General features: G+C 49.5%; 1 protein-coding gene across 2 annotated transcripts in view; it reads left to right on the top strand.

Annotated features, from left to right (window-relative positions):
* Fbxw4 (F-box and WD repeat domain containing 4) overlaps positions 1-25758 on the top strand; it is a 109436-nt gene that overhangs the window by 60009 nt on the left and 23669 nt on the right. The window lies entirely within an intron of this gene.

Below are 25758 nucleotides of genomic sequence, written 5' to 3'. Positions count from 1 at the left end.
TGTGAGTTCCGTGCCAGTCTGGGCTATAGAGAGAGTTCCAGGACAGCTAGGGCTGCATGGAGGAACTCTGTCTTGAAATTGTAAAACAAAACAAAACAAAACAAAACAACCCCAAAACCATAACACAACAAGTGAGGAAGCTGCGGCTGGAGAGCAGCTGCTGTTCTAGCAGTCATGTCCGCAGATACACAAGTCTGAGCACGGGCTCTGGGTCCAGAGGTGACACTGTTCACTGAGGTCCTTCAGTGTTAATGGTCCTGTCTCATGATGAACACTTTCAGTTGGGATTAGAACTTTTTTGACTGTCTTGAAATTATTTCTAATTTTAAACAATGAATCTTGGCTTGCTTCTTTGACTAGAGCAAGCCTATTTGCATTTTTTTTCTGGGACCCTTTAGCACAGCTTGGCAAACTCAGTACCTGCTTTAAAAGGAAGCGGGAGGCACCCCCCCCAGCCCCCAACACCCCCCCAACACTCCTCCCCCCCCCCCGTCTGCCAGTTTCCAGCTCAGAAACTCTTGAACAAGGGCTGTGGGGGACATGGTTCCAGAGTAGAGTCTTCCGTTGTCCCAGGTAACTAAGGGGGTCCTTTACAGGTTGATCACAAGGAGTAGCAAGAAGAATAGAAGGTAGGCCCAGTGTCATGGGTCTTCATGGACCTGCCAGGCTCTATGACTCCAGCAGGTTTAGACTGGGCTGTCCCAGGCTGTCCCAGGGATGGTGGCTATAGGGAGGCAAGGCCTGCCTTCAACTCGGTCAATTCTTCTCTGTGAAACTCACTCAGCAGGGCTTGAGGTAGCATGAGAACTGCAGACCCTAGCAGCCAGGCTGGGGAGGGAACAGGGCAGGGTTAACACATGATAGAACAGTCATTTTTTTTTTTTCTGACAGGAATCAGCAAAACAAACAAACCCCCAAAACTCAGCATACAACCTGACTACTCTCAGTGAACTGTGTACCAAATTGAGGCAATTCCTGTGGCTCTAATCCTGAGTAGCATTCACTTACTTAGGTTCTCAGAAATCGAGATGCTGCCTAGGAAAGTGTTCTGTTAGCTTTTTAAAGTTGGAAAAAAAAACCCATTGTTCTAGTATAACTGGTTTCTATTTTATAAACAAGAAATCTGTACAGGCTAGCCTAAGATTGGCAATATAGACCAACTAACTGCTCAGTAGGCCTGGAGCAGTACTAGTATTCTTCTGTGCCGTTTGCTTTGGGTTTCCCTGGTTAGTAGCTGAAGTCTGCATTCTGTCTCTCTTGCTCGTGCTTAATCTGTCACCCAGCTCATCTGCTTGTATCTTTAAATTTTGCATTTTTACAAGAACACCTAGGACCAGATGCTGGATCCAGCAGTCTGCTTACTGCTCACTCTGCAGCAGCATCCTGTCTGGAAGCCCGTCTGTCCAGAAGCCCGTCTGCCAGCCTTTGCATTCTCTGGCTCTGAACCTGAGTGTAAATGTAACTTTTATTCTCCTGAAGCAGTTGTCTTCTCTCCATCCTAACTAACCTGGGCCTAATCCTGGAAGCTTCTAGCCTCTACACAATCTAATCTAGGCCTAGAATGTTTTCAGCCTCTGAGACTTAACTGCTGAATAAGCTCACCTCTTCCTAGTTCTTTCTGATCTCTGGCTGGCTGGTTCAACTCAGCTGTTCCGGCTCAAACTCCTCTCCTAGATGACTGATTTAGTCTGGTTCCTATCTCAGCCTCTGACCTTTTACACTGCTTGGCCTCAAACTAACTGGCAATTCTAATCTTCCAGCTCCTTCTCATTCTCTGGCTCATTCCGTCTTCTCCTGTGTCTACCTTGTTCCTGTATCTTTCTCCCCCAACCCTCTCTTTGTATTGCTCTCTTAAGTAGCTTCCCTTTCTTCTCTGGGCAGATTCTATTCTGTCAGATCTTTTTCTGACTCGTCACTTTGTCTGCCCATCAATTAGACATCACTTTCAAACACGGGTGCTTCCTTCTACAAACTAACTTTACCATTGTTGTTTTAGATTAAAGTTGTATACTAAGGGTGTGTCTGTATTCCAGCCAGAGAGATTAAAGGTGTGTGCTAAAGGTTGAGTTATACCAAACTAGAAACAGCTTTTTTCAGTAAATAACACAATGTTGGGGTTTAGAGTGGGATCAAATGTCTTTCAGTGCCCAAGCAGCCACATGCTGCTCCACCTTGTGTCCAAAGCCTTGAGACCCTTGTCCCACAGAGAGCCATTTCCCTGTTCAGTAGTGCATTGAAGCACTTGTGGTAGCAGAGGTAGAGTTTGGGGTCACAGAGGCCCCCAAGTCTCCCTGGTTTTCAGTTCATAGGAGAGTTTCGATGCACAGCTCCCTGGCTCTGTGGTGCTTCTGAAAGCCCAAGCATGACGTGAGCTCTAGCCCTGAGTCAGCTGGGAGAGTTAAGCAGATGAGCTGTGACCATGCTGCTGCCTCCAACTGACTCCTCCTCAGCCTAGGCCTGTTTGCTTCATGGTGCTGATGTGGTGCTAAGTACAAGAAAACTATTTGGAGCTCGGAGCCTGCCTGAAGCAGACTGTGTGGGTACCCAGGGAAGCCGTGGATGGTGGCACCTTTCCTCCCTTGTCCAGGCCCCAGGCCCAGCTGGCCCCACCAGCCTTAGTCCAGCTCACCACGGGGCTCAATTGAGAGACCTCTTTTGTTTGACTTGCTCAGAGCAGCTCAGCTCGCCGTTCTCACATGCCACAGTCTCTGCGCCATTCACTGGCGAGGCTGAAAGCCCTCAGCTAATTGCGTTGGCTGAAAATTACCACTTGCCTGCATCCCCTGCTGCTGAGGACATTTGTGTCACTGCTGTATTTAGGGGGACAAAGGCCTCCTGTGGGGAAAGTCCAGGTACGAATGTGGGCCGTGGGGAGTAATTGCGATCTCTCCAGGTGAAAGCCCCTGTTAAACTTCAGTAAGTCAATTAGGCTGGGGGGGGGGGGGAGGAGGGCAGAGACCCCCACAATAAACTGTTCCCACTACCAATTAAAGAAAATCATTTTAGCTTTGAGGACAGAAACTGCTTATTAGAAATTTTGTGTCCCCCCCCCCTCCACCACCACCACTCCAGTCCTCTTTAGGGATGAAACAACAAACCGCCTTCCTCAATAGAAGTGTCTCTCCTCCTTCTGCTCATTGTGTGGCCTGAAAGCACTCTACCCTGGGAGGGCAAAGGCAGGGACCAAAGGGGAGGAGGAGCAGGCTTAACACCTGGGCTGGTGCAAAATCACAACTGCCTGATGACTTTGCCACAGAGACTCCTGTGGGCACAGTGTGTCTACAGGGTGTGGGTGGAGTTTGCTCATGTGGAAGACCATGCATACGTCCACAGACACCGGTGAACACCACATACTGCATGTGTGTGTGCAACAGCCAGGGCACCTCCTTACCAAGGGGAATAAACAAGGCGTGTGTGTGTGTGTGTGTGTGTGTGTGCGCACATGTGTCCTCTCAGTGAAGGGTGGTAAGGCCAGGACAACTCAGCTAGCTGTGCAGCTCTTTCCAAGGCTGTGACCAAGCCCATGTTTGCTCTCCTTCCAGGAGCCAAATAGCTGCACCTGGGAATTGAGCCACAGCATAGTTGCCCACCTCAGACAGTTGGCAACGGAGGGCTGAGTGCCAGCAACCACCTAGTGGCTTTGGGCTGGAACAGTTCAGTGGGATTGAAGGGTAGACATGCCACTCTGTAGCATTGTTCCCGTGTTACTTGGGTAGAAATGAGGTGAGAGGAGACCGAGCAGGTAAGAAACTAGAGGTTTGGGCATGCTCTCTTTGTACCTGGCTTGGCTGATACAGTGTATGTACAGGAAACTGGTTTGCAGAGTCTGGCCCTCCCCAGTTAGTGAGAAGCACAAGTTGGAGAAGCTTCCAGGGAGGGAGGTTTGACGTGTGAGTCAGGAGACTAATTTCTCAGTGCGTATGTATGTCTGTATCTAAGATGACAGGCAATGAAGGCCTCACACTCTGCCTGGCCCTGTATCTTACTACTTTTTCCTGGGGTTGATGGCACTGATGGTGGCCATGGCATTGAGTCAGTCCCTGCTCCTGTCCCTAGTGATCCCCTGTGGCTCATGATGTATTTGGCCTTCATTTCAGTGTTCCAAAGAAGTCAAATTAAATGTTAATGGGTAGGATCTTTCAAGAAATCAAGTATTCTAAGTTATTTGCTTACCAAGGGGGCCATAGGTGGTAGACATTCCTGCCTACAGGCTGGGTGTGTAAGAGAAAGGCTCTAGACAAAGCACTGAGCAGGAATATAGAAAGAATGTATTTGAGAGTACAGCTTTGGGGCTGGTGAGATGGCTCAGTGGTTAAGAGCATTGACTGCTCTTCTGGAGGTCATGAGTTCAAATCCCAGCAACCACATGGTGGCTAAAAACCATCCCATAATGAGATCTGATACCCTGTTATGGGGTATCTGAAGACAGCTATAATATAAATATTAAATATAAATATAATATAAATATTTTTAAAAAGAGAGTACAGCTTTATCTAGGTTTGTGTATGTATGCATTTATGTGTGTGTTATTAAAATATTTAGTGTTTTTAATTATGTGTATATGCATATGTATACACATGCATGTGGCTACCTACAGAGGTCACAGGTACTTCATCCTCTTAGAGTTAGAGTAATAGGTAGTTGTAAGCCACCTGACATGGATGCTGGTAACTGAACTCTTAATCATTGGGTCTTCTTTTCTACCTCACACCTAGGGAGATCCTCCTGCCTTGGCCTCTCAAATATTGGAATTATAGGTATAAGTTGCAGAGTGTGTGTGTGTGTGTGTGTGTGTGAGTCAGAGAGAGAGAGGAGAGAGAATATGAATGAGGATGTTTGAGTTTGTTCACATATGCTTACTTTTCCCCTTGGTTTTGTATCTAAGTCAAGGAGAAGAGGAAAAATAAGTTGGAGCAAGGAAATCAATGGCTAGGGGAAGTGTCACAACACAGATTTCCGTCATTTGGTTTTAGATATGTAAATGTGCTTTTAAACTTTTAAAATATTTATTTATTTTAATTTTAAGTATGTTGGTGCTTTGCCTGCATGTATATCTGTGTGAGGGCACTGTATTCCCTGGAAATGGAGTTACAGACAGCTGTGAGCTACCATGTGGGTGCTGGGAATTGAACCCAGGTCCTCTGGAAGAGCAGTTAGTTCTCCAAACCACTGAGCCATCTCTCCAGCCCGTGTGTTTTTAAACTTTAAATTTAAAAAAAAAAAATTGAAACACTCAGAAATGAATAAAACTGGTTTTCCTTCAAGTCAGAAGACTGTCTGGGAATGGCCTGGTTCTGTGGTGAGGACCTCAGTGGAGAGCAGACTCCAGAAGCATTCAGTCCTCGTGCATGGGAAGGGGTCGGAGGAAGGGTGGACTCTTCCCAGGCCTTTGATCTTTGGAAACTGTCCTTCCATCCCTAAGCAACATACCTGATAGCTGCTAGTGTGCAGACTTTGGAGTGGGAAGATAGCTCTGTTTCTGCATCCTCTTCTTGGGTCTGGATGGGAGAGAACCTCTTCTCTTCTTCTTCCTGAAGTTCCAGGCTACCCTGTGTCAATGGTTGTATCTACTCTTAGAGCAGGCTGCTAATTACTGATTTCATAGCCCAGGTGTCTGTTCTCAGGCCCCTGTGTGTGCCCAGCAGATGCCTGTCTAAGGTCAGTGCTCATCTCTAGCTGGGACATTCAGTCTGTTGAATATCCAGCAGCCACTGAGCAGAGACTCTGTGTTAGTTAGGACAAATTGGTTGTAAATGGTGAATTCAAAGCAAACTCAAATTAACATGAGTTTTATTTAAGAGGTACTCCAAGGCAGCAGGCGTCAGAAGTGACTGGACCCAGAGGCCATGATGCTGTCTGCCACTTGGTCCTTCTGGGTGCCTTTCTTTGCATCCTCTTGGTTCTTAAGTCCTTCCCTTTTCCAAGATGACTAGCTTATTCTATGAGGCTACCGAGAACTCTTCAGTGTAGCAGCTCACTGCTTATGCCACATAGAGTGACAGAGAACCTGGCCCACAGAGCTCAGCACCGTTCACTACCCCTTGATGGAGGCAAGAGGAAACATCACATCAACTCATGGCAGGTTACTCAGGACTCACACTTTTGGAGAGAGAACTCAAGATGGCAGAATAATAGCCATGTGCTTCGTTGTTCGTGTGAGGATCAGCTTAGCCTGTGACTTCTTGTCGCAGTGTGTCTGTGGGAAGGCTGCCTGAGTTCAGACTTTGGCTCCCAGCTCTCAAACCAAGTGTGGAAGGAACAGTCGCATTCCTTAACCCTCTGGTCTCTCTTCATTACCAGTTTAGTAGTGAATAGAGTTTTTTTTCTCCCTGAATGCCATTGATGGGGACCTCAGAAAAACCTGTCATCTTCCTAATGTGACATACACAGGGAATTTGGCTGTAGAGACATGATTATTGAATGAGTGAATGAATGAATGAATGAATGAATGAATAGCAGTGTAGGGCTAGGGGAAGAGACTAGAATCAAGTCCTGGCATGGCCCAGGCCTAGTCTGGCTAGGCCTCCTCCGTAGGGGCCAAAAGAAGGTAACTAGAAGGTGCAGGATCTGGAACTAGATGCCAAGGAAAACACTATCTTCCAGAAAAGGTAGAGGACAGGGCCTCCTGCTTCTCTCAGTGCTGTTCAAGAGGGAGGGGAATCTTGGGGAGGAACATAGTTCCAGATCTAGATATGTGGTCTGGAAACAAGGAAGTTCCTTGGGATTGTACTTTCCTGAGCAGTCATGTGTGGAGGCTGATCCAAGGGAGCTCTTCTCCTATCTTCGGCCTCATGATTGTCTCCTGGATTCAGGAGTAGACGTCCCAGTCGGTTAGGACAATGGAAGGACTCGGCCCAGAGGAGTTGACATGTACATGTTGGTTGGATCTGCACACCAAGATTTGTATTTGACAAGCATATACTTTTCTATAAATGGAGCACACTCCAGCAAGAGAACTGTTCCCCACAATAAACACTCTTCTACAAATGAGTGGTCCTAAAGTGAACACCCCAGCAAACACGCACTCGTCTCCAATGGACATTACTGTCTACCGGTGAACATTACCCTATAAATGGAGCACCCCTTTACAAGTGAAGTTCTCTCTCTCTCTCTCTCTCTCTCTCTCTCTCTCTCTCTCTCTCTTTCTTAAAGGAATAGGCTAGGGGCTGGAGAGATGGCTCAGTAGTTAAGAGCACTGACTGCTCTTCCAGAGGTCCTGAGTTCAAATCCCAGCAACCACATGGTGGCTCACAACCATCTGTAATGGGATCCGATGCCCTCTTCTAGTGTCTGAAGAAAGTGACAATGTATTCACATACATAAAATAAATAATAAATATACCTTACCAAAAAAAAAAAAAAAAAACACAAAACAAAATAAAGGAATAGGCTATCTATCTATCTATCTATCTATATATATATGTTTTCATGAATCTTATTTCTATAGCTCTGCTGGATATAATTTATGATACACGGCAGGCTCTTCAGTCCTATCAGCCTCCATGATGTACACCAAAATACACATAATACACATAATCCTTAAGGGTAATAGGGGAAGGGGTTGGACAATGATCATTACAAGTTAAAAAGTATAGGGGACTTTTGAGACAAGCTTGATCTACATAGTAAGTTCCAGGCTAATGTAGCCAGACACACACACACACACACACACACCAGAGAGAGCGAGAGAGAGAAAGAGAGAGAGAGAGAATAGGGCTTCAGTTCCCCTTCTCCTTCACCTTTTAAAAACTTTAGACTCATTCGTTTACATCATATACCTGTACCCTATACCTTGGTCACACCCTCACATACCCCCCCCCCCCCGTCTTACTTCCGTCCAGAGCCCCCACGTGCCCCTCCCACCCCATGCTCTCCTCTTTTTTCTTTCTAGAGTCAGGTTTCTCACCTTGTAGCCCTGGCTGGCGTAGAAACTGCTCTATAGACCAAGCTGGCCTTGAGCTCACAGAGACTCACATGCCTCTGCTTCCAGAATGCTGAGATTAAAGGCATGCATTTCCTTACTGGCTCTTTTTATCACCTAAGTCCAGATGTGCATGGGCACTCTACTTTCGGTCACACTTTTCAAAGAAAGATGACTCCCCTTCCCCGCAGCTGTCAACTGCCAGTAGTTCTCAGCTAAGAGTGACACCTCAGGGCCCCTTGTGTGTCCATGCTGGGATTACTAACTGGTTTGTTTAGGTAACTGCAACTGCTTAGTTCATGAGTGCAATTGCTGTGTCATGTCAAAGGACAGCACTCAACAGAGTTTTTCTTAATCTTCTGGCTCTTAGATTCGTTTGCCCCTCTTCTTTAGTGTTCATTATGCCTTTTGGGGTGGGTCTCATCAAGGGCTGAGCACTCAACCTCACTTATTCTCGGCTCTTGACCACTGCCTGCTGCAAAAAGGAGCTTCTCTGACTAAGGCCGAGAGCAGCCCTCATCTATGAGTATAAACATAAACACTTGGAAAGCAGCTTGACAACATGCCTAGTTAGCCAAACAATAACGGGTCCCCTTCTCGGGCCCATGACCTCCCCAGCCAAGGGCTTCTACCAGGGCTGACAGTGCTGGGAATGAGTTTCCACTTGTGAAGCAGACCTTAGATCTGATCAGAGGGCAGCTGGTTACTCCACAGCAGCCATGCCACTGCTGTACATGTAGCACATCTTGCCCAGTAGGTCAGCATCAACATGCAGCGTCTCTCCAAAGTCCACTGATGCCTTTTTCCTCCAGTGACCATTCAGCACTATGACAGCTAGCCAGCAGGGAGGAAGTTTTGGTCGGTTCCGGCTACGCTCTGTGGTGATGGAAAGGCAATGGTCAAGGGTGCGGATAGTGGTTGTGAACCCACAAGTCACCCCCTGCTGCCTTTCTCAGTTTGCTCAGTGTACTGTGGGACTCTCTTACTGTTTGTCCTTAGGGCCTGTCTTACTGAAGCCCTGCAGTTGTTTTTTTGTTTTTGTTTTTATGAAAAGCCACGGGTAAGGACAGCATATGGCCATACAGTGGACAGTGTAGATAGACTCTTTACTCTTTGTCCCTGCCAAGAAACCTTCTGTTACTCTTTGATGTGTACATGTAAAAACAGCGATGGCCTGGGGTTGGTACTTAATGGACTAAAACAAAAGCCTGCCGATCTCCTGGGACTCCACAGGCTCTGAGCCTGGTGGCATAGAAGGCCAGGGTTTAGGGCCTTGGGCTTGACTCTGATGTGACCCATTTCTCTTCACTATTGGCCTTCTAGCCACTTCGTGCTAATACCAAATCTGAACTAAGCCGAGGGTCGGAGCCCTTGATGGCTTGTTAGATGTATGTTTAGAAAGAATCGAATTCTCAGGTAAGCTTTTGAGTAGATCTGTCATATCTCTGCAACTCCGTTTATCTCTGCTTTCCTTCTACTTGTCTGTGGAGCCACCATTGACCCTGGTGGCTCTTGTTACCCTCTCATCCCATTTAAATGACAGCTGTTTACCTTTATCCACAAACCTGAGAAAAGACCAGAGCCTGTCTGTGCTCAGTTCTCAAAATGTCAGCAGACGGTGGGCCACCAGTGCCAGGGGATGTTAGCAGCCTCCTACTCAGGTTTGACGATGGCTGCCATGATGCTAAGCAGACCTGTCTGAAAGGGAAAATGTCTCGTGCTAGAAATGAAATCTCTGTGGTGCTGCTGTCTTAGTAGTCATAGCATAGTGACCATTTGAGCAGTAGTGTCACACAGGGCATTAGTGTGGGGGGGCTTCGGTATTACCCTCAACAGGCACACTGAAGAGTCAGTCACCTGCTTGAAGAACTTTCCTTTTGTAATTTTTTTGTTTTTGTTTTTGTTTTTGTTTTTCGAGACAGGGTTTCTCTGTGTAGCCCTGGCTGTCCTGGAACTCACTCTGTAGACCAGGCTGGCCTCGAACTCAGAAATCTGCCTGCCTCTGCCTCCCAAGTGCTGAGATTAAAGGCGTGTGCCACCACTGCCTGGCTGTAATTTTTATTCTATTTTTATTTTATTGATTTATTATTTTTTGAGATAGGATCCCACTATGTAGTTCTAGATGGCCTGGAACTTGCTATGTAGACCAGGCTAGTCTCGAACTTACAGAGATGTGTCTGTCTCTGCCTTCTGAGTATTAGGATTAAGGACATTAAAGCCAGTAAGCCACTATGCCTGCTCTTTTAAAACATTTTAACTTTTACATTTTTTATTATGTATGTGAGGTATAAGTGCACACGTGTGTATGTGCACAGCGGAGGCTAGCAGAGGGTTTTGGGTGCCTCCTCTACCACTACTGGTGTTGTTTCTTTAAGGCAGCGTCTCTTGCTGAACCTGAAGCAAAGAAGGGTTTCAGGTGCAGTGAGCTCACTAAACTGCAGTCTAAACTCTAGTCTCATGCTGTGCAGTGAGTGCTCATACCACTGAGCAAACTTTCTCTTCAGCTCTCCACCTCCTGTTTTTCCAGTGTGTGATGCGTGTATGTGGGGAGTTCAGAATCTGTGTTGTCACCCTTAGAAAGGCCATCACCTTCTTTGAGTCAGAGTCTGGTTGGCCTGGACTTCATGGATTAGGCTAGTCTGGCCAACTTAGGAGGCCCAGGGTTCTCCTGCCTCTGGCTCTCAAGTGCTGGGATCACAAGTGCACATCACTGCACTCAGCTTTTTATAAGGTGCTGGGGATCAAACTCAGGTCCTTATGCTTTAATGAAAATGAAAATGCTTTACTAATTGAGCTACCCCTCCATCCCCTGAAGACACTTCTTGCTGACTTCTTTCTGGAGGAAGTGTATGGTTATGAAGCAGGCAGGGGAGAACAATGTCAGAGCAGCATGGGGAACTTGCAGGGCTTTATCCTGCAGTCCTGACTAGGATGTCAGACAGGGAATGCAGAAAGCACAGACACACTGCAGGAAAGCACAGGCACACTGCAGGAAAGCACAGGCACACTACAGGAAAGCACAGGCACACTACAGGAAAGCACAGGCACACTACCACACTACAGGAAAGCACAGACACACTGCAGGAAAGCACAGGCACACTGCAGGAAAGCACAGGCACACTACCACACTACAGGAAAGCACAGGCACACTACAGGAAAGCACAGGCACACTACAGGAAAGCACAGGCACACTGCAGGAAAGCACAGGCACACTACAGGAAAGCACAGGCACACTACAGGAAAGCACAGACACACTACAGGAAAGCACAGACACACTACAGGAAAGCACAGACACACTACAGGAAAGCACAGACACACTACAGGAAAGCACAGGCACACTACAGGAAAGCACAGACACACTACAGGAAAGCACAGACACACTACAGGAAAGCACAGACACACTACAGGAAAGCACAGACACACTACAGGAAAGCACAGGCACACTACAGGAAAGCACAGGCACACTACAGGAAAGCACAGGCACACTACAGGAAAGCACAGGCACACTACAGGAAAGCACAGGCACACTGCAGGAAAGCACAGACACACTACAGGAAAGCACAGGCACACTACAGGAAAGCACAGGCACACTACCACACTACAGGAAAGCACAGGCACACTACAGGAAAGCACAGACACACTACAGGAAAGCACAGGCACACTACAGGAAAGCACAGGCACACTGCAGGAAAGCACAGGCACACTACAGGAAAGCACAGGCACACTACAGGAAAGCACAGGCACACTACCACACTACAGGAAAGCACAGGCACACTACAGGAAAGCACAGGCACACTACAGGAAAGCACAGGCACACTACAGGAAAGCACAGACACACTACAGGAAAGCACAGGCACACTACAGGAAAGCACAGACACACTACAGGAAAGCACAGGCACACTACAGGAAAGCACAGGCACACTGCAGGAAAGCACAGGCACACTACAGGAAAGCACAGGCACACTACAGGAAAGCACAGACACACTACAGGAAAGCACAGACACACTACAGGAAAGCACAGACACACTACAGGAAAGCACAGACACACTACAGGAAAGCACAGGCACACTACAGGAAAGCACAGACACACTACAGGAAAGCACAGACACACTACAGGAAAGCACAGACACACTACAGGAAAGCACAGACACACTACAGGAAAGCACAGGCACACTACAGGAAAGCACAGGCACACTACAGGAAAGCACAGGCACACTACAGGAAAGCACAGGCACACTACAGGAAAGCACAGGCACACTGCAGGAAAGCACAGACACACTACAGGAAAGCACAGGCACACTACAGGAAAGCACAGGCACACTACCACACTACAGGAAAGCACAGGCACACTACAGGAAAGCACAGACACACTACAGGAAAGCACAGGCACACTACAGGAAAGCACAGACACACTACAGGAAAGCACAGACACACTACAGGAAAGCACAGACACACTACCACACTACAGGAAAGCACAGGCACACTGCAGGAAAGCACAGGCACACTACAGGAAAGCACAGACACACTACAGGAAAGCACAGGCACACTGCAGGAAAGCACAGGCACACTACAGGAAAGCACAGACACACTACAGGAAAGCACAGACACACTACAGGAAAGCACAGGCACACTACAGGAAAGCACAGGCACACTACAGGAAAGCACAGGCACACTACAGGAAAGCACAGACACACTACCACACTACAGGAAAGCACAGGCACACTGCAGGAAAGCACAGACACACTACAGGAAAGCACAGACACACTACCACACTACAGGAAAGCACAGGCACACTGCAGGAAAGCACAGACACACTACAGGAAAGCACAGACACACTACCACACTACAGGAAAGCACAGGCACACTGCAGGAAAGCACAGACACACTACAGGAAAGCACAGACACACTACCACACTGCAGGAAAGCACAGGCACACTACAGGAAAGCACAGAATCGCTACAGGAAAGCACAGGCACACTACAGGAAAGCACAGACACACTACAGGAAAGCACAGGCACACTACAGGAAAGCACAGACACACTACAGGAAAGCACAGGCACACTACAGGAAAGCACAGACACACTACAGGAAAGCACAGACACACTACAGGAAAGCACAGACACACTACAGGAAAGCACAGACACACTACAGGAAAGCACAGGCACACTACAGGAAAGCACAGACACACTACAGGAAAGCACAGACACACTACAGGAAAGCACAGACACACTACCACACTACAGGAAAGCACAGGCACACTGCAGGAAAGCACAGGCACACTACAGGAAAGCACAGACACGCTACAGGAAAGCACAGGCACACTACAGGAAAGCACAGGCACACTGCAGGAAAGCACAGGCACACTACAGGAAAGCACAGACACACTACAGGAAAGCACAGACACACTACAGGAAAGCACAGGCACACTACAGGAAAGCACAGACACACTACAGGAAAGCACAGACACACTACAGGAAAGCACAGGCACACTACAGGAAAGCACAGGCACACTACCACACTACAGGAAAGCACAGGCACACTACAGGAAAGCACAGGCACACTACAGGAAAGCACAGGCACACTACAGGAAAGCACAGACACACTACCACACTACAGGAAAGCACAGGCACACTGCAGGAAAGCACAGACACACTACAGGAAAGCACAGACACACTACCACACTACAGGAAAGCACAGGCACACTGCAGGAAAGCACAGACACACTACAGGAAAGCACAGACACACTACCACACTACAGGAAAGCACAGGCACACTGCAGGAAAGCACAGACACACTACAGGAAAGCACAGACACACTACCACACTGCAGGAAAGCACAGGCACACTACAGGAAAGCACAGAATCGCTACAGGAAAGCACAGGCACACTACAGGAAAGCACAGACACACTACAGGAAAGCACAGGCACACTACAGGAAAGCACAGACACACTACAGGAAAGCACAGGCACACTACAGGAAAGCACAGACACACTACAGGAAAGCACAGACACACTACAGGAAAGCACAGACACACTACAGGAAAGCACAGACACACTACAGGAAAGCACAGACACACTACAGGAAAGCACAGACACACTACAGGAAAGCACAGGCACACTACAGGAAAGCACAGACACACTACAGGAAAGCACAGACACACTACAGGAAAGCACAGGCACACTACAGGAAAGCACAGACACACTACAGGAAAGCACAGACACACTACAGGAAAGCACAGACACACTACAGGAAAGCACAGGCACACTACAGGAAAGCACAGACACACTACAGGAAAGCACAGGCACACTACAGGAAAGCACAGGCACACTACAGGAAAGCACAGGCACACTACCACACTACAGGAAAGCACAGGCACACTGCAGGAAAGCACAGGCACACTGCAGGAAAGCACAGACACACTACCACACTACAGGAAAGCACAGGCACACTGCAGGAAAGCACAGGCACACTACAGGAAAGCACAGGCACACTGCAGGAAAGCACAGACACACTACCACACTACAGGAAAGCACAGGCACACTACAGGAAAGCACAGGCACACTACAGGAAAGCACAGGCACACTACAGGAAAGCACAGGCACACTACAGGAAAGCACAGGCACACTGCAGGAAAGCACAGGCACACTACAGGAAAGCACAGGCACACTACAGGAAAGCACAGGCACACTACAGGAAAGCACAGGCACACTGCAGGAAAGCACAGACACACTACAGGAAAGCACAGACACACTACAGGAAAGCACAGACACACTACCACACTACAGGAAAGCACAGGCACACTGCAGGAAAGCACAGACACACTACAGGAAAGCACAGGCACACTACAGGAAAGCACAGGCACACTACCACACTACAGGAAAGCACAGGCACACTACAGGAAAGCACAGACACACTACCACACTACAGGAAAGCACAGGCACACTGCAGGAAAGCACAGGCACACTACAGGAAAGCACAGGCACACTGCAGGAAAGCACAGGCACACTACAGGAAAGCACAGACACACTACCACACTACAGGAAAGCACAGGCACACTGCAGGAAAGCACAGACACACTACCACACTACAGGAAAGCACAGGCACACTGCAGGAAAGCACAGACACACTACCACACTACAGGAAAGCACAGGCACACTGCAGGAAAGCACAGACACACTACCACACTACAGGAAAGCACAGGCACACTGCAGGAAAGCACAGACACACTACCACACTACAGGAAAGCACAGGCACACTACAGGAAAGCACAGACACACTACCACACTACAGGAAAGCACAGGCACACTGCAGGAAAGCACAGACACACTACCACACTACAGGAAAGCACAGGCACACTGCAGGAAAGCACAGACACACTACCACACTACAGGAAAGCACAGGCACACTGCAGGAAAGCACAGACACACTACCACACTACAGGAAAGCACAGGCACACTACAGGAAAGCACAGACACACTACCACACTACAGGAAAGCACAGGCACACTGCAGGAAAGCACAGACACACTACCACACTACAGGAAAGCACAGGCACACTGCAGGAAAGCACAGACACACTACCACACTACAGGAAAGCACAGGCACACTACAGGAAAGCACAGACACACTACCACACTACAGGAAAGCACAGGCACACTGCAGGAAAGCACAGGCACACTACAGGAAAGCACAGGCACACTGCAGGAAAGCACAGGCACACTACAGGAAAGCACAGGCACACTACAGGAAAGCACAGGCACACTGCAGGAAAGCACAGACACACTACAGGAAAGCACAGACACACTACAGGAAAGCACAGACACACTACAAGAAAGCACAGGCACACTACAGGAAAGCACAGACACACTACCACACTACAGGAAAGCACAGGCACACTACAGGAAAGCACAGGCACACTACAGGAAAGCACAGGCACACTGCAGGAAAGCACAGGCACACTACAGGAAAGCACAGGCACACTGCAGGAAAGCACAGGCACACTACAGGAAAGCACAGGCACACTACAGGAAAGCACAGACACACTACAGGAAAGCACAGGCACACTGCAGGAAAGCACAGGCACACTACAGGAAAGCACAGGCACACTACAGGAAAGCACAGACACACTACAGGAAAGCACAGACACACTACCACACTACAGGAAAGCACAGGCACACTACAGGAAAGCACAGGCACACTACAGGAAAGCACAGACACACTACCACACTACAGGAAAGCACAGGCACACTGCAGGAAAGCACAGGCACACTGCAGGAAAGCACAGACACACTACAGGAAAGCACAGGCACACTACAGGAAAGCACAGGCACACTGCAGGAAAGCACAGGCACACTACAGGAAAGCACAGGCACACTACAGGAAAGCACAGACACACTACAGGAAAGCACAGACACACTACCACACTACAGGAAAGCACAGGCACACTGCAGGAAAGCACAGGCACACTACAGGAAAGCACAGACACACTACAGGAAAGCACAGACACACTACAGGAAAGCACAGACATCCTACCACACTACAGGAAAGCACAGGCACACTACAGGAAAGCACAGACACACTACAGGAAAGCACAGGCACACTACAGGAAAGCACAGGCACACTACCACACTACAGGAAAGCACAGACACACTACAGGAAAGCACAGACACACTACCACACTACAGGAAAGCACAGACACACTACAGGAAAGCACAGGCACACTACAGGAAAGCACAGACACACTACAGGAAAGCACAGGCACACTACCACACTACAGGAAAGCACAGACACACTACAGGAAAGCACAGACACACTACCACACTACAGGAAAGCACAGACACACTACAGGAAAGCACAGGCACACTACAGGAAAGCACAGACACACTACCACACTACAGGAAAGCACAGACACACTACAGGAAAGCACAGACACACTACAGGAAAGCACAGGCACACTGCAGGAAAGCACAGGCACACTACAGGAAAGCACAGACACACTGCAGGAAAGCACAGGCACACTACAGGAAAGCACAGGCACACTACAGGAAAGCACAGACACACTACAGGAAAGCACAGGCACACTACAGGAAAGCACAGGCACACTACAGGAAAGCACAGGCACACTGCAGGAAAGCACAGGCACACTACAGGAAAGCACAGGCACACTACAGGAAAGCACAGACACACTACCACACTACAGGAAAGCACAGGCACACTGCAGGAAAGCACAGACACACTGCAGGAAAGCACAGGCACACTGCAGGAAAGCACAGGCACACTACAGGAAAGCACAGGCACACTACAGGAAAGCACAGACACACTACCACACTACAGGAAAGCACAGGCACACTACAGGAAAGCACAGGCACACTGCAGGAAAGCACAGGCACACTACAGGAAAGCACAGACACACTACCACACTACAGGAAAGCACAGGCACACTGCAGGAAAGCACAGACACACTGCAGGAAAGCACAGACACACTACCACACTACAGGAAAGCACAGGCACACTGCAGGAAAGCACAGACACACTGCAGGAAAGCACAGGCACACTACAGGAAAGCACAGACACACTACAGGAAAGCACAGACACACTACAGGAAAGCACAGACACACTACAGGAAAGCACAGACACACTACAGGAAAGCACAGGCACACTACAGGAAAGCACAGACACACTACAGGAAAGCACAGGCACACTACAGGAAAGCACAGACACACTACAGGAAAGCACAGACACACTACAGGAAAGCACAGGCACACTACAGGAAAGCACAGACACACTACAGGAAAGCACAGGCACACTACAGGAAAGCACAGACACACTACAGGAAAGCACAGACACACTACAGGAAAGCACAGGCACACTACAGGAAAGCACAGACACACTACCACACTACAGGAAAGCACAGGCACACTGCAGGAAAGCACAGACACACTGCAGGAAAGCACAGGCACACTGCAGGAAAGCACAGGCACACTACAGGAAAGCACAGACACACTACCAAACTACAGGAAAGCACAGGCACACTACAGGAAAGCACAGGCACACTACAGGAAAGCACAGACACACTACCACACTACAGGAAAGCACAGGCACACTACAGGAAAGCACAGGCACACTACAGGAAAGCACAGACACACTACAGGAAAGCACAGGCACACTACAGGAAAGCACAGACACACTACCACACTGCAGGAAAGCACAGGCACACTGCAGGAAAGCACAGGCACACTACAGGAAAGCACAGGCACACTACAGGAAAGCACAGGCACACTACAGGAAAGCACAGACACACTACCACACTGCAGGAAAGCACAGGCACACTACAGGAAAGCACAGGCACACTACAGGAAAGCACAGACACACTACCACACTACAGGAAAGCACAGGCACACTGCAGGAAAGCACAGACACACTGCAGGAAAGCACAGGCACACTGCAGGAAAGCACAGGCACACTACAGGAAAGCACAGGCACACTACAGGAAAGCACAGACACACTACCACACTACAGGAAAGCACAGGCACACTACAGGAAAGCACAGGCACACTGCAGGAAAGCACAGGCACACTACAGGAAAGCACAGACACACTACAGGAAAGCACAGACACACTACCACACTACAGGAAAGCACAGGCACACTGCAGGAAAGCACAGGCACACTGCAGGAAAGCACAGACACACTACAGGAAAGCACAGGCACACTGCAGGAAAGCACAGGCACACTACAGGAAAGCACAGGCACACTACAGGAAAGCACAGGCACACTGCAGGAAAGCACAGGCACACTACAGGAAAGCACAGACACACTACAGGAAAGCACAGGCACACTGCAGGAAAGCACAGGCACACTACAGGAAAGCACAGACACACTACAGGAAAGCACAGACACACTACAGAAAAGCACAGACACACTGCAGGAAAGCACAGGCACACTGCAGGAAAGCACAGGCACACTGCAGGAAAGCACAGGCACACTACAGGAAAGCACAGGCACACTACAGGAAAGCACAGGCACACTACCACACTACAGGAAAGCACAGACACACTACAGGAAAGCACAGGCACACTACAGGAAAGCACAGACACACTACAGGAAAGCACAGGCACACTACAGGAAAGCACAGACACACTACAGGAAAGCACAGACACACTACAGGAAAGCACAGACACACTACCACACTACAGGAAAGCACAGACACACTACAGGAAAGCACAGGCACACTACAGGAAAGCACAGACACACTACAGGAAAGCACAGGCACACTACAGGAAAGCACAGACACACTACAGGAAAGCACAGGCACACTGCAGGAAAGCACAGGCACACTACAGGAAAGCACAGGCACACTACAGGAAAGCACAGGCACACTACCACACTACAGGAAAGCACAGACACACTACAGGAAAGCACAGGCACACTACAGGAAAGCACAGACACACTACAGGAAAGCACAGGCACACTACAGGAAAGCACAGACACACTACAGGAAAGCACAGACACACTACAGGAAAGCACAGACACACTACAGGAAAGCACAGGCACACTGCAGGAAAGCACAGGCACACTGCAGGAAAGCACAGGCCCACTACAGGAAAGCACAGGCACACTACAGGAAAGCACAGGCACACTACAGGAAAGCACAGGCACACTACAGGAAAGCACAGGCACACTACAGGAAAGCACAGGCACACTGCAGGAAAGCACAGGCACACTGCAGGAAAGCACAGGCACACTACAGGAAAGCACAGACACACTACAGGAAAGCACAGGCACACTACAGGAAAGCACAGACACACTACAGGAAAGCACAGGCACACTGCAGGAAAGCACAGGCACACTGCAGGAAAGCACAGGCACACTACAGGAAAGCACAGGCACACTACAGGAAAGCACAGGCACACTACAGGAAAGCACAGGCACACTACAGGAAAGCACAGGCACACTACAGGAAAGCACAGGCACACTGCAGGAAAGCACAGGCACACTGCAGGAAAGCACAGGCACACTACAGGAAAGCACAGGCACACTACAGGAAAGCACAGGCACACTACAGGAAAGCACAGGCACACTACAGGAAAGCACAGGCACACTACAGGAAAGCACAGGCACACTGCAGGAAAGCACAGGCACACTGCAGGAAAGCACAGGCACACTGCAGGAAAGCACAGACACACTACAGGAAAGCACAGGCACACTGCAGGAAAGCACAGGCACACTGCAGGAAAGCACAGGCACACTGCAGGAAAGCACAGGCACACTGCAGGAAAGCACAGACACACTACAGGAAAGCACAGACACACTACAGGAAAGCACAGACACACTACCACACTACAGGAAAGCACAGACACACTACAGGAAAGCACAGGCACACTACAGGAAAGCACAGACACACTACAGGAAAGCACAGGCACACTACAGGAAAGCACAGACACACTACAGGAAAGCACAGACACACTACAGGAAAGCACAGACACACTACCACACTACAGGAAAGCACAGACACACTACAGGAAAGCACAGGCACACTACAGGAAAGCACAGACACACTACAGGAAAGCACAGGCACACTGCAGGAAAGCACAGGCACACTACAGGAAAGCACAGGCACACTACAGGAAAGCACAGGCACACTACAGGAAAGCACAGACACACTACAGGAAAGCACAGGCACACTACAGGAAAGCACAGGCACACTACAGGAAAGCACAGGCACACTACAGGAAAGCACAGACACACTACAGGAAAGCACAGGCACACTGCAGGAAAGCACAGGCACACTACAGGAAAGCACAGGCACACTGCAGGAAAGCACAGACACACTACAGGAAAGCACAGACACACTACAGGAAAGCACAGGCACACTACAGGAAAGCACAGGCACACTACAGGAAAGCACAGGCACACTACAGGAAAGCACAGACACACTACAGGAAAGCACAGGCACACTGCAGGAAAGCACAGGCACACTACAGGAAAGCACAGGCACACTACAGGAAAGCACAGGCACACTACAGGAAAGCACAGACACACTACCACACTACAGGAAAGCACAGGCACACTACAGGAAAGCACAGGCACACTACAGGAAAGCACAGGCACACTGCAGGAAAGCACAGACACACTACCACACTACAGGAAAGCACAGGCACACTACAGGAAAGCACAGGCACACTACAGGAAAGCACAGGCACACTACCACACTACAGGAAAGCACAGGCACACTACAGGAAAGCACAGGCACACTACCACACTACAGGAAAGCACAGACACACTACCACACTACAGGAAAGCACAGGCACACTACAGGAAAGCACAGGCACACTGCAGGAAAGCACAGACACACTACAGGAAAGCACAGGCACACTGCAGGAAAGCACAGACACACTACCACACTACAGGAAAGCACAGACACACTACAGGAAAGCACAGGCACACTACCACACTACAGGAAAGCACAGACACACTACCACACTACAGGAAAGCACAGGCACACTACAGGAAAGCACAGGCACACTGCAGGAAAGCACAGACACACTACAGGAAAGCACAGGCACACTGCAGGAAAGCACAGACACACTACCACACTACAGGAAAGCACAGACACACTACAGGAAAGCACAGGCACACTGCAGGAAAGCACAGACACACTACCACACTACAGGAAAGCACAGGCACACTACAGGAAAGCACAGGCACACTACAGGAAAGCACAGGCACACTACCACACTACAGGAAAGCACAGGCACACTACAGGAAAGCACAGGCACACTACAGGAAAGCACAGGCACACTACAGGAAAGCACAGGCACACTACAGGAAAGCACAGGCACACTACAGGAAAGCACAGACACACTGCAGGAAAGCACAGACACACTGCAGGAAAGCACAGGCACACTACAGGAAAGCACAGACACACTGCAGGAAAGCACAGGCACACTACAGGAAAGCACAGGCACACTACAGGAAAGCACAGGCACACTGCAGGAAAGCACAGGCACACTGCAGGAAAGCACAGGCACACTACAGGAAAGCACAGGCACACTACAGGAAAGCACAGGCACACTACAGGAAAGCACAGGCACACTACAGGAAAGCACAGGCACACTACAGGAAAGCACAGGCACACTACAGGAAAGCACAGGCACACTACAGGAAAGCACAGGCACACTGCAGGAAAGCACAGACACACTACAGGAAAGCACAGGCACACTACAGGAAAGCACAGGCACACTACAGGAAAGCACAGGCACACTACAGGAAAGCACAGGCACACTACAGGAAAGCACAGGCACACTACCACACTACAGGAAAGCACAGACACACTACAGGAAAGCACAGGCACACTGCAGGAAAGCACAGGCACACTACAGGAAAGCACAGGCACACTACCACACTACAGGAAAGCACAGGCACACTACAGGAAAGCACAGGCACACTGCAGGAAAGCACAGACACACTACAGGAAAGCACAGGCACACTACAGGAAAGCACAGGCACACTACCACACTACAGGAAAGCACAGACACACTACAGGAAAGCACAGGCACACTGCAGGAAAGCACAGACACACTACAGGAAAGCACAGGCACACTGCAGGAAAGCACAGGCACACTACAGGAAAGCACAGGCACACTACCACACTACAGGAAAGCACAGGCACACTACAGGAAAGCACAGGCACACTGCAGGAAAGCACAGGCACACTACAGGAAAGCACAGGCACACTACCACACTACAGGAAAGCACAGGCACACTACAGGAAAGCACAGGCACACTGCAGGAAAGCACAGGCACACTGCAGGAAAGCACAGACACACTACAGGAAAGCACAGGCACACTGCAGGAAAGCACAGACACACTACAGGAAAGCACAGGCACACTACAGGAAAGCACAGACACACTACCACACTACAGGAAAGCACAGACACACTACAGGAAAGCACAGGCACACTACAGGAAAGCACAGGCACACTACAGGAAAGCACAGGCACACTGCAGGAAAGCACAGGCACACTACAGGAAAGCACAGGCACACTGCAGGAAAGCACAGGCACACTGCAGGAAAGCACAGACACACTACAGGAAAGCACAGACACACTACAGGAAAGCACAGGCACACTACAGGAAAGCACAGACACACTACAGGAAAGCACAGGCACACTACAGGAAAGCACAGGCACACTACAGGAAAGCACAGGCACACTACAGGAAAGCACAGGCACACTACAGGAAAGCACAGGCACACTGCAGGAAAGCACAGGCACACTACCACACTACAGGAAAGCACAGGCACACTGCAGGAAAGCACAGGCACACTACAGGAAAGCACAGGCACACTGCAGGAAAGCACAGGCACACTGCAGGAAAGCACAGACACACTACAGGAAAGCACAGACACACTACAGGAAAGCACAGGCACACTACAGGAAAGCACAGGCACACTACAGGAAAGCACAGGCACACTGCAGGAAAGCACAGACACACTACAGGAAAGCACAGGCACACTGCAGGAAAGCACAGACACACTACAGGAAAGCACAGACACACTACAGGAAAGCACAGACACACTACCACACTACAGGAAAGCACAGGCACACTGCAGGAAAGCACAGACACACTACAGGAAAGCACAGACACACTACAGGAAAGCACAGGCACACTATAGGAAAGCACAGGCACACTGCAGGAAAGCACAGACACACTACAGGAAAGCACAGACACACTACAGGAAAGCACAGACACACTACAGGAAAGCACAGGCACACTACAGGAAAGCACAGACACACTACAGGAAAGCACAGGCACACTGCAGGAAAGCACAGGCACACTACAGGAAAGCACAGACACACTACAGGAAAGCACAGGCACACTGCAGGAAAGCACAGGCACACTACAGGAAAGCACAGACACACTACAGGAAAGCACAGACACACTACCACACTACAGGAAAGCACAGGCACACTGCAGGAAAGCACAGACACACTACAGGAAAGCACAGGCACACTACAGGAAAGCACAGGCACACTGCAGGAAAGCACAGACACACTACAGGAAAGCACAGACACACTACAGGAAAGCACAGACACACTACCACACTACAGGAAAGCACAGGCACACTGCAGGAAAGCACAGGCACACTACAGGAAAGCACAGACACACTACAGGAAAGCACAGGCACACTGCAGGAAAGCACAGGCACACTACAGGAAAGCACAGGCACACTACAGGAAAGCACAGACACACTACCACACTACAGGAAAGCACAGGCACACTGCAGGAAAGCACAGGCACACTGCAGGAAAGCACAGGCACACTACAGGAAAGCACAGGCACACTACAGGAAAGCACAGGCACACTACAGGAAAGCACAGGCACACTGCAGGAAAGCACAGACACACTACCACACTACAGGAAAGCACAGGCACACTGCAGGAAAGCACAGGCACACTGCAGGAAAGCACAGGCACACTACAGGAAAGCACAGACACACTACAGGAAAGCACAGGCACACTACAGGAAAGCACAGACACACTACAGGAAAGCACAGACACACTACAGGAAAGCACAGACACACTACAGGAAAGCACAGACACACTACAGGAAAGCACAGACACACTACAGGAAAGCACAGACACACTACAGGAAAGCACAGGCACACTGCAGGAAAGCACAGGCACACTGCAGGAAAGCACAGACACACTACAGGAAAGCACAGACACACTGCAGGAAAGCACAGACACACTACCACACTACAGGAAAGCACAGGCACACTGCAGGAAAGCACAGGCACACTGCAGGAAAGCACAGGCACACTACAGGAAAGCACAGGCACACTACAGGAAAGCACAGACACACTACAGGAAAGCACAGGCACACTGCAGGAAAGCACAGGCACACTGCAGGAAAGCACAGGCACACTACCACACTACAGGAAAGCACAGGCACACTGCAGGAAAGCACAGGCACACTGCAGGAAAGCACAGGCACACTGCAGGAAAGCACAGGCACACTACAGGAAAGCACAGACACACTACAGGAAAGCACAGACACACTACAGGAAAGCACAGACACACTACAGGAAAGCACAGACACACTACAGGAAAGCACAGACACACTACCACACTACAGGAAAGCACAGGCACACTGCAGGAAAGCACAGGCACACTGCAGGAAAGCACAGGCACACTGCAGGAAAGCACAGGCACACTACAGGAAAGCACAGACACACTACAGGAAAGCACAGACACACTACAGGAAAGCACAGACACACTACAGGAAAGCACAGACACACTACAGGAAAGCACAGACACACTACAGGAAAGCACAGACACACTACAGGAAAGCACAGGCATACTACAGGAAAGCACAAGCACACTGCAGGAAAGCACAGGCACACTGCAGGAAAGCACAGACACACTACAGGAAAGCACAGGCACACTACAGGAAAGCACAGGCACACTGCAGGAAAGCACAAGCACACTGCAGGAAAGCACAGGCACACTACAGGAAAGCACAGGCACACTACAGGAAAGCACAGACACACTACAGGAAAGCACAGACACACTACCACACTACAGGAAAGCACAGGCACACTGCAGGAAAGCACAGGCACAGTGCAGGAAAGCACAGGCACACTGCAGGAAAGCACAGGCACACTACAGGAAAGCACAGACACACTACCACACTACAGGAAAGCACAGGCACACTGCAGGAAAGCACAGGCACACTACAGGAAAGCACAGACACACTGCAGGAAAGCACAGGCACACTGCAGGAAAGCACAGGCACACTGCAGGAAAGCACAGGCACACTACAGGAAAGCACAGACAC

Source organism: Arvicanthis niloticus, chromosome 1 (genome assembly GCF_011762505.2).
Source record: "Arvicanthis niloticus isolate mArvNil1 chromosome 1, mArvNil1.pat.X, whole genome shotgun sequence".
NCBI classification, from domain to species: Eukaryota; Metazoa; Chordata; class Mammalia; order Rodentia; family Muridae; genus Arvicanthis; species Arvicanthis niloticus.
Note: the sequence above shows the minus strand (reverse complement) of the source record. Positions and strands in the feature narration are given on the sequence as shown.